This window comes from Sus scrofa, chromosome 13 (genome assembly GCF_000003025.6).
Source record: "Sus scrofa isolate TJ Tabasco breed Duroc chromosome 13, Sscrofa11.1, whole genome shotgun sequence".
Taxonomy (NCBI): domain Eukaryota; kingdom Metazoa; phylum Chordata; class Mammalia; order Artiodactyla; family Suidae; genus Sus; species Sus scrofa.
This window is the reverse complement of record NC_010455.5, coordinates 14,043,124-14,051,233: the sequence shown is the minus strand read 5'-3', so window position 1 is coordinate 14,051,233 and position 8,110 is coordinate 14,043,124. Positions and strand designations below refer to the sequence as shown.

Genomic DNA, 8,110 nt, shown 5'->3' with positions numbered 1-8,110 from the left:
GCTGCAGCTGAGGCCTATGCTGCAAGCCACAGCAACAACCGATCCAGGCTGCATCTGCAACCTAGGCCAGCTCCTACACTGACACATCAGAGTCACCCAATGTCCACAGTTTACAATATGGTTCACTGTTGGTGTTGTACATCTATGGGTTTAAACAAATGTTTAACCCATATATCCCTCATTACAGTATCATACAGAGTATTTTCATAGCTCTAAAAATCCTCCATGTTCCACCTATTCATGCACATCCACCCCAACCCTCCCATTCCTGGCAACCACTGATCTTTTACTGTCTTCATAGTTTTGCCTTTTCCAGAAAGTCATAGTTGCAGTTATACAGTATATAGTCTTTTCAGATTGGCTTCTTTTATTTAGCCAAATGAATGAAATTAAGGGTTTTCTGCATTTTTCATGGCTTGATAGCTCATTTCTTTTTAGTGTAAAATAATATTTCATTGTATATATCCACCACAATTTATGTGTCTGTTCATCCTCTGAAGGGCATCTTGGTTACTTCCAAGTTTTGGCAATTATGAAGAAAGCTGTTATAAACATTTCTGTGCAGGTTTAGGTGTGGACATATGTTTCCAACTCCTTTCGGGAAATACCAAGGAGCACAACTGCTAGATCATGTATAGTAAGAGTATGTTTATTTTTGTAAGAAACCACCAAACTCTCTTCTAAAGTGGTCATTCCATTTTATATTCCCAGCAGCAATGAATGACAGTTACTGTTGCTCCATATCCTTGCCAGCATTTTGAGCTGTCAGTGTTCTGGAACTTGAGTATTCTAACAGGCTTGTAGTGTTATCTCATTGTTTTATATGTACGTATGTATGTATGTATTTTGAAGCATGTGGAAGTTCCTGGGCCAGGGATCAAACCCATGCCACAGCTGTACCCAGAGCCACAGCAGTGACAATGCCAGAGCCTTAACCCACTGTGCCACCAGGGAACTCCTCATCGTTGTTTTAATTTTCATTTTCCTAAGAACATATGATGTTGAGCATCTCTTCATATGCCTAACTGCCATCTGTATATCTTCTTTGGTGAGGTGTCTGTTAAGGTCTTTTTGACCTGTTTTTTAATTGAGTGTTTATTTTCTTATTGTTGAGTTTTAAGAGTTCTTTATATATTTTGGACAACAATCCTTCACCAGATGTGTCATTTGCAAACTTAAAAATCACGTTCTCTCTTGAAGTGATTTTTAAGTCTTGAAGGGAAAGTGCCACTATTAAGGAAGAGAAATGGTAGTGTTACATTATAGGTCTGTGTACGCAGACTTCCTGTCATACTTAGCTTGATCTTAGTGATCTCTCTCTCCCTCTGGATGACTCTTCGAGTAATCATAGGTTCTAGAGTGTCTGAGAGGATTCTGGCCTAGGGATTTGGTTGCTTCAGTGGAAACAGATAAGCTTCATGGACCGGAAAATGTCCAGCTCAGTTATCAGTTTCAGACATGTTTATCCATCTCCAGCTGGATATCCCTGAGGACATCAGATTCAACCTGTTCATGGACCTGAAGTCATCTTCGGTTTTTCCTCCTACAGCTTCTTTATCTAAGGAGTCACTCTGTTCTATCCATTTTACTTCCAAACTATCTCTTATACATGACTTACATGTTCAATTTCCTTTGTTATTACCTTAGCCCATGCTTTGTAACCCAGGGCCATCCAGTAGAAATATAATGTGGGCCATATATGTAATTTAAAATTTTCTAGTAGCCACATTTAAAAAGGTCAAAAGATAATGAGAACAGACTTGTGGTTGCCAAGGGGGATGGAGTTGCGAGAAGAATGGAGTGGGAGGTTGGGGTTAGCAGATAAAAGCTATTATACATGGAGGGATAAACAACAAAGTCCTACTGTATAGCACAGGGAAATATATGGGAAATAATTTTTTTTCCTTTTCAGGGCCATACCTGTGACATATGGAAGTTCTCAGGCTAGGGGTTGAATCGAAGCTGCAGTTGCTGGCCTAAGCCACATCCATGGCCATGCCAGATCAGAGCTGTATCTGAAACCCACACCCTAGCTTGCAGAACACCAGATCCTTAACCCACTGAGTGAGGCTAATGTCCTCATGGATACTAGTTGGGTTCTTTTTTTTTTTTTTTTTTTTTTGTCTTTTTGCCATTTCTTGGGCCACTCCTGTGGCATATAGAGTTTCCCAGGCTAGGGGTCTAATCGGAGCTGTAGCCACTGGCCTACGCCAGAACCACAGCAACGTGGGATCCGAGCTGCATCTGCAACCTACACCACAGCTCACGGCAACACCGGATCCTTAGCCCACTGAGCAAGGCCAGGGATTGAACCCGCAACCTCATGGTTCCTAGTCGGATTCGTTAACCACTGCGCCACAACGGGAACGCCTACTAGTTGGGTTCTTAACCCACTGAGCCACATGGGAACTCCAGAAAATAATTTTTTAAAAAGAGTATAATCATTTTTTCAAAAAAGAGTGATTTACTTTGCCTTTCAGCAGAAATTAACACAGCACTGTAAATCAACTATACTTCAATTTAAAAAAGGTCAAAAGACATAGGGAAAAATTAATTTCAATGTTGATTTAACCCAATATATCAAATTTTGTCATTTCAACATGTAATCAATATGAGATAAACGAGATTACCTCCTTCTCATGTGCATCAGACCTTTTAAAAGTGCAGCATGTCTTGATTAAGATTAGCCATATTTCCAGGGTTCAAGAGTCAGCACGTGGAGCAATGCAGTCTGAACCAGTCTCTTTTCTCTTAGCATCTCTCCTTTCTGTTCTCTTATACGGTTGTGTCTGTAATGTCATTTCCCCTCTTAATGCTCTCTGATGGTGGGTCTGTAACTGCAGGTAAAAAAAAGTCCAAGTTCCTTCTTGTCGTTCACTCATTCATTCTATATTTTTAAAGTGCCCACCATGTGGCAGGTACCCCAGGGTGTTTCCAGTGATAAGGCAGTGTGGACCCTGCCCCTGAGGAGTGCTTATTCCAATAGGAACTTAAGCTCCACAGGAGACTGGTGTGTAAAGCCCCTCCCCTTGTATGAGCTGGAGCCCACCTTCTCCCACTTCAGTTTCCCAAACAGATATGGTAATAAATGTGTAATCAGTGTTTCTTACTTACTTTTTTTTTTTTCTTTTTTTTGGGCCACACCTTCGGCATATGGAAGTTTCCAGGCTAGGGGTTGAATCAGAGCTGTAGCTGCTGGCCTACATACACCACAGTGACAGCAACTCAGGATCCTTAACCCACTGAGTGAGGCCAGGGATCGAACCACGTACTCATGGATACTAGTTGGGGGTTTGTTACTGCTGAGCCAAAATGGGAACTCCAGTGTTTCTTATTTGTTAGGTGCTGTGCCTTATAGCGCTCATTTAAACTTCACTACAAACTCATGTGGTAACACTAATGTCCCCAATTACAGTGTCAGGAGGAGTTTCCAATAGAAGGCTGGCACGGGGGCAAGGTGACTTGCCTACAGACCCAACCACTATCAGGAAGGGGATCAGTCCCAGGCCCTTGGCCTCCAGATGGGAGAGTGCTTCACCACTGGGCTATCCTGCCTTTCCAGATGATGCTATTGATCTTGCTGTTGCCTCTGCCTACAAGGCCCTTCTTCTCCCCAACCCCCACCCCCGGCCCTTATTTGATGAAGGTATGCCATTATCATTCATGACTCAGCTGAAATCTAGGGTCTCTCTGTAACTTCCTATACATCCTTTCTCAGAGCCAGCAGGCAGGCCCCTGCCCCGTTTGCCTCTAGCCAAAGTCACTCTGTTGTCTTTCATTGCACTCACCTTCACTGAGGTCCCACATCAGAGTGTACACATTGCATTGTTGGCATCTGTTGCATTCCTCCATCTCCACTCTGACCTCCATGACATCAGGTCTGGTTTTTCTGTTTTCTGTTTTTTTTTTTTTTTTCCCCGTTACCTGTAGGCCTAGTCTACAGAAATAAAGAGTAACAATTTTTTCAATTATTTTCTTTCTCTTTCTTTCTTTCTTTCTTTCTTTCTTTCTTTCTTTCTTTCTTTCTTTCTTTCTTTCTTTCTTTTTCTTTTTTTTTTAGGGCTGAACCCATGGCATATGGAATCTCTCAGGCTAGGGGTCGAACTGGAGCTGCAACTGCTGGCCTACATCATAGCCACAGCAACGCAAGATCTAAGCTGAGTCTGTGACCCACACCTCAGCTCACTGGGCAAGGCCAGGGATCCAACCTGAATCCTCATGGATACTAATCAGCTGAGCCAGGACAGGAACTCCCTCAATTATTTTCCTTTTGTCTTTTCTCCATTGAGGCTGCCCTGGTGCTCTTGCAAACACTCTTCTAAGGAGTTTTGTTTTCCTTATAGAATCAGATGTTTGGGAACATTTAAATGTCTACTAGCACTGAGAAAGGCAAGGAAGAGATAATGCATAGTTGTCAAAAGATCCTCAGCTAAAAGTTAAGGATGGTTCTAGGCTTTTCAAAATGACAGGGAAACTCCTATTTGTCTTTACAAAATGTGTTCTGGCTCACAGAGGACCATGTAAGGAAGATTATTCATGCCTCAAGAGGAAGATCTTCCATGGGGTTGTATCCAAGTTTCTGCCATTACCTACTGTTCCAGAAACCCAGGAAATGTCCCAGATTTGGGATAAAGCTACATGTCTTTAATTGTAGGTGCTCTAAATTCATTGTTAGCATTGAATTTAGGTTCAGATTCATCTTTGTTTAGCAAATGTTTCCCTGTGCTACATTTTGGATGAATATTTAAAATACTAAGAGAGGAGTCCCCGTCGTGGCGCAGTGGTTAACGAATCCGACTAGGAACCATGAGGTTGCGGGTTTGATCCCTGCCCTTGCTCAGTGGGTTAACATCCGGCGTTGCCGTGAGCTGTGGTGTAGGTTGCAGACGCGGCTCGGATCCTGCGTTGCTGTGGCTCTGGCGTAGGCCGGTGGCTACAGTTCCGATTTGACCCCTAGCCTGGGAACCTCCATATGCCGCGGGAGCGGCCCAAAGAAATAGCAAAAAGTCAAAAAAAAAAAAAAAAATACTAAGAGAGGAGTTCCCATTGTGGCTCAGCAGGTTAAGAACTTGACATAGTGTCCATGAGGATACAGGTCTGATCCCTGCCCTCACTCAGTGGGTTAAGGATCCAACATTGCTGCAAGCTTCAGTGTAGGTTGCAGATGCTGAGCTGCAACATGAGGATGTGGGTTCGATCCCTGGTTTTGCTCAGTGGGTTAAGGATCTGGCGTTGCTGTGAGCTGTGGTGTAGGTCGCAGATGTGACTAGGATCCTGTTTTGCTATGGCTGTGATGTAGGCTGGCGGCTACAGCTCAGATTGGACGCCTAGCCTGGGAACCTCCATATGTTGCAGGTGTGGCCCTAAAAAAAGACCAAAAAAAAAAAATATATATATATATATATATATACACACACTGAGGGAACAGTTTGACTTTCAGCAGCTTTGAAAGTTTTATAGCTATCGTCATTGGCATTAAAGTAATTTTAACACATTATCCTTATTCACTTTTTACCACTATCACCTCAGGATTGAACTCTGGCTGAGTATGAGTTAAGTGGCAATTGAGAGTAATAAATTCCATAATTCAGGCCTTTATTACATTATTTTTCCAGCAGTTGGGATGAAGTGAGGAGGGGACAAAGTGCATGGCAACACAGAAATCACTCAAAAAATAATTGTGGACTAAATAAGTCATTTTTTCCCCCCTTTTCACAAGTTGAATTATGAGAAACATTTTCTAGCATGGTCTCCTGAGCATATATTTGTAAGCTCTTATTGAAGTTGCCTACTTAGCTTTTCAACTCTGACTCCAAGGGCATAGGCTCATACTTTGCTCCTGTCACTACTTTGGCCATATCCTCAGCTGTCTCCCAGGGTACTCCTAGTTCTTAAAGAATGTTGGTCTTCAGCTTCCCCACCTCCCACTTTCATTCATTTAATATAGGTACTGAGAGTTTACCAAGGCCAAGCAATCGGCTATGCATGCTGGTAATAGAATAGGAAATGTAACAGATGAAAAAAATTGCATGAGGCTTATATGGAGCACACATTAGTGTGTGTGTGTCCACAGAAAAGTTAATTGACAGTAATCTAAGAAAGAAATGGACAATTTTTGAGGCAGCCTGAGGGTTTTAACCCAGGAGACAGTCTTTCAGAAAGCTCTGAGGACTGGTTTGCCCATTAGCAGTCAAAGCACAGTTATTTAAGTTTTGGAGATAAAGAATTCTACATAAAAATTCTACACTGACTTCCCCCTGCAATGGGAACGCTGCATCTTGGGAGTGCTGGGATTCAAGCTGGATCCCAGGCTGGCACAGTGGGTTAAGGATCTGGCTTTGCTGCAGCTGTGGCTTTGGTTGCAACTGAGGCTTGAATCTGATCCCTGGCTCAGGAACTCCATATGCCTAGGGGCAGCCAAAAATTGAAAAACCCACTCTGACAGTTTACATAGTTCAACAATGTGAGTAGTGGGTCATTGTGACCCCTTACAGGATTGAGAAAGGAATATTATCTCCTAAAAAAAAAAAAAATTACCTTGTTGCCATAGCAACGAGGGATGTGAGCCGTGTCTGCGACCTACACCACAGCTCATAGCGATGCTGGATCCCTAATCTGCTGAGCAAGGCCAGGGATCAAACCGGCATCCTCATGGATACTAGTTGGGTTCGTTACTGCTGAGCCACAAGGGGAAATCCCTGTTGAACTTTCTTTAATGAGGCATTAGAATGGTGCAATGGAAAGCGCAGTTCCACTAACTAGGATTTAAAACCAATTATCTCCCTGTGCCTCAGCTTCTTTATCCCTAAAATGGGGATAACAGAACATATATTGTAGTGGGAGGATTAGAGATGGAGTTTGCATTAATGTACAGTGTCAGATTGTAGTTTAAATGGTAGCACATGTGCTCTTTATACAATAAAAAAATAACGTGTGCCTAGAAGTAACTCTGGGAAATTTAGAAAAAAGAAGACTAAGACCCAAAACTGGAAGGAGTCATTCATCAAACTTACCTTTTTTTTTTTTTTTTGGTTTTTCTGGGACTGCACCTGCGGCATATGGAGGTTCGCAGGCTAGGAGTCTAATCCGAGCTGTAGCCGCCGGAACCACAGCAACGCCAGATCCCAGACGCCTCTGCGACCTACACCACAGCTCAGACAACGCTGGATCCTTAACCCACTGAGTAAGGCCAGGGATCGAGCTGCAACTTCATGGTTCCTAGTCGGATTCGTTAACCACTGAGCCATGAGGGGAACTCCCAAACTTACCTATTTCTGACTTTAGAAATATCCTATTTGAGATGGATGGAATAAACTCTCCAGACCTGCTGTAATAGAAAGTTTCCTTCCACAGAGCTGACTTAACTCCTCTTCACTAACCCTTTTGTTCTTTTGTAAACACCCAAGATAACTTAGTCAACAATGATGCCTAGTTAACAAGCAGGCACTTTTCCGAGTCATGCACGTTTCCTGATAGCAATTCACTCAATCCTCCAATGACCTTCGTGGCAGGCACCATCACCACCTCCAGTTAGAGCTGTGGATACCGGAGAAGTACCTTAAGAGGTGGACGAGTGTGGGCGCCGCCGTGGCACACGAGGACACCTGGCCGGGAGTGCTCCCCTTTTCACTGGCCCCGAGTTGGGCTTCTTGCCTGCAGGGCTGAGAGAAAAAGAACTTGCAGCAATCCTGAAGACCGTTAGTTCCTCTGGGGCTCCCTCGAGCATCCTTGAAACGGGTGGCTGCCTTCTTTCCTCTTGCCACTAAAGAACGTGGTTAGGAGCTGGGCGCGGTGGTGACCCTCACCCAACTTACGACTAGAAAAACGAGTCAGACACTTATTTTTGGTCACTTACGATTTTACCAAGGGGGGCCAGCCTCCTGAGAAGGCGGCGTGGCGGGAAGGTGAGTATGGAACCCCGAGGGCTTCCGATTGGCTGGGACGGGCGCCCTCCCGCCCCCTCCCGCCCCCTTCCGCCCCCTTCCCGCACCGACTCGGGGCGGTGGGGCCCGGGGGCCCACCCGCGCATTTAGGAGGCCCGCGGGGCTGTCGGGCAGGGGGCGGGGCGCAAGGGGCGGGTGGTGGGCGGTGGGCGGGGCGGGTGTGTCGT

The 8,110-nt window shown here is 44.4% G+C and overlaps 1 long non-coding RNA gene across 2 annotated transcripts; it reads right to left on the bottom strand.

Moving 5' to 3' along the window:
* LOC102163580 lies at positions 1,038 to 7,963 on the bottom strand. Of its 2 annotated transcripts, XR_001300094.2 has the most exons (4): positions 7,269 to 7,963; positions 3,789 to 3,937; positions 2,631 to 2,837; positions 1,038 to 1,230 (listed from the first exon to the last, which is right to left on the bottom strand). It is a non-coding gene; the product is annotated as an uncharacterized LOC102163580 (long non-coding RNA). The 2 variants fall into 2 exon arrangements; XR_001300093.2 differs by lacking the exon at positions 1,038 to 1,230 and having other exon boundaries at positions 2,516 to 2,837; positions 7,269 to 7,961.